Source organism: Morone saxatilis, unplaced genomic scaffold (assembly GCF_004916995.1).
Source record: "Morone saxatilis isolate NCDOM2014 unplaced genomic scaffold, NCSU_SB_2.0 Contig14, whole genome shotgun sequence".
Classification (NCBI taxonomy): domain Eukaryota; kingdom Metazoa; phylum Chordata; class Actinopteri; family Moronidae; genus Morone; species Morone saxatilis.
This window is the reverse complement of record NW_023339696.1, coordinates 11,197,059-11,199,321: the sequence shown is the minus strand read 5'-3', so window position 1 is coordinate 11,199,321 and position 2,263 is coordinate 11,197,059.

Below are 2,263 nucleotides of genomic sequence, written 5' to 3'. Positions count from 1 at the left end.
TAAATACTTCCTACGGGCACTGCACTAGTAAGGTTAATGAGAATGTCTATCTATCTATCTGACTGCATTTTCTCTTTTTTGAGTTTTGAGTTTTTTGGCCATAAAAAAAATCACAAGAAATGTGATAAAGGTAAAAGTATTACAGCAAAGTTTTCTTAAAGAAGTCATTGTGCAGTAAAATGGTCCCTGTCAGTGTTTTACTATTATAGGCTATATGATGTTTTTGGATTAATTACTGCTGCATTACTGTTGCTTTTCACTGCTGTAATAAGGTTGGCCAAGGTGGCCTCGCCCTAAAAAAACATTCAAGGCCTGTAATCTTTTGACTTTTTACATAAAAACTTTATATTTATATAAAAATATAAAGTTTGTACAACTTTAAAAAGCCATGCAAAGTGTAATTTAAGAAAAAGTAATTTATGTGTATATATTAATATAATAGCAACAGGATAAGGTAAGTTGATTATTGTTTCTTGCTATACTGTGCCTAGTGTTTCACCATGTTATTACACATATCACATCTCATACGGAGGACCAAATTAAAATTCATATTAGTGTTTGTACAGCCAAAATGATGGTGCACAGTGAAATATTTTAGGCACTTTAAAATCAGAATCATACATTGCAAGTACTGGAAAAAACTCATCACTCACCCATGATTTACTCTCTCCTTCATTATCGACTTTGTTGTTCACTTGTTTTCATCTTCCATCTGCAAATGGAAACATTATACAGTCACATTCAGGCCTTTGCCATCTTTATATTCATACCCCACCCACAGCCTGTTCACCCTGTACTGTACTGCGGTCTACAGACTACAGCCTGCAGAACAGATTCTTTCCTCAGACTTTAAAAACTCCCCAACTCCTTTGTAGCTATGTACGTGTAATACAAACCCCATCACGCTAGCACAACAAATAAAAGAGCGACTATTTGTTCTTACCTTAGAGAAATACAGAGAGAAACCCGGGTTTTCAACGTTTTCTGTTCTTGATTTAGTCTTTGAAACGGTGAAACGAGGGGCTTCCGTTTCTTCACTCGACCGCCGTTTTCTATCGTCTGAACTCCCTACTGACCGCTGCACCCACTGCGCACGCTCAAGTTTCGTTTCTGAGTAAATGTAGGTTGCTTTTTTTTTTTTTTTTTAAATATAAGGCTTTATTGTTCCGAAACGGGCCAGAAGAAACAAGAGGAACCTATTTTAAAGTGACTACAAGCTAGTTCTGTTTTTGTTCATTGTTGAAGTATTTACTTGATAACAGAACAACTGCTCACAGAAGTTATAAGTAAGGTTATGAATTGAGCTCTCTTCAGAGATACATCCAATTTAAAGTCTGTAACACAATAAAATGTGGAAAAGGTTTGGTTTATAATGCATATAAAAGTTACTGTAAGTTGCAGCAAAACTACTGACAGCATTTAAATTTAGAATTTATGAATTTACACATAAAGCCAAAAGACACAGGACTAGTGAGTCTGACAGCTGAATATTGAACAATACGTAGGTAAACCAGGGATTTACCATTTGGGTTGAAAACTGAGAGTTAATGCGGTTCAGATGAGAAGAAAACAGGCAGGGATCACCTGAGCAGTACATTAACATTTATGAACCACATTATGAAACTGTGTGAGCCTCACCCCAGCATAAACAATGACTGTAATCGTTGACCAGCAGGTCAAGTCACTGGGTGTTGACAGTTTTAATGATACATCAGGAAAAAATGTTTCATAAACCTGTTCTAGACACCACATGAAAAGGAGGTGTGGTGCATTCTTACCGACAGCTTCCACTGGGTCCTGTTTGCAGTCCTTTAGCAAAGGCCCTATAACAATGCACAGATTAAACCAATATTAATCTTCTCCTATGCAGCATTTTCCACGTTTTACATCCCAATATGCAAGTCTGGGTTTAGATATATTAAATGTGTGACTTGGAGAGGACGCAATGATTCACAAACTGGCTCTGTGTTACTGTGCTGGTCCTTTTTGGCAGTGCCTGCTTTATTTACCTGTATTAAAAAAGGTCCAGTATGTAGGATTTAGTGCCAACTAGCATCGAGGTAGCAGACTGCAAACCGACTGAATAGGCACTAAATATCCATATTTTCCCAATCCCCCCACCTTGAGATGCAGCAATCAATAAACACACGGAATTTTAGTATAAAAGAAAATAGAATTTAATGTGCAAGTCATTAACTCACGTTTGACACCCTTAAAAAGTTATTTTACATGAGAGTTCTGCAGCCTGACCTCTAATCTCATT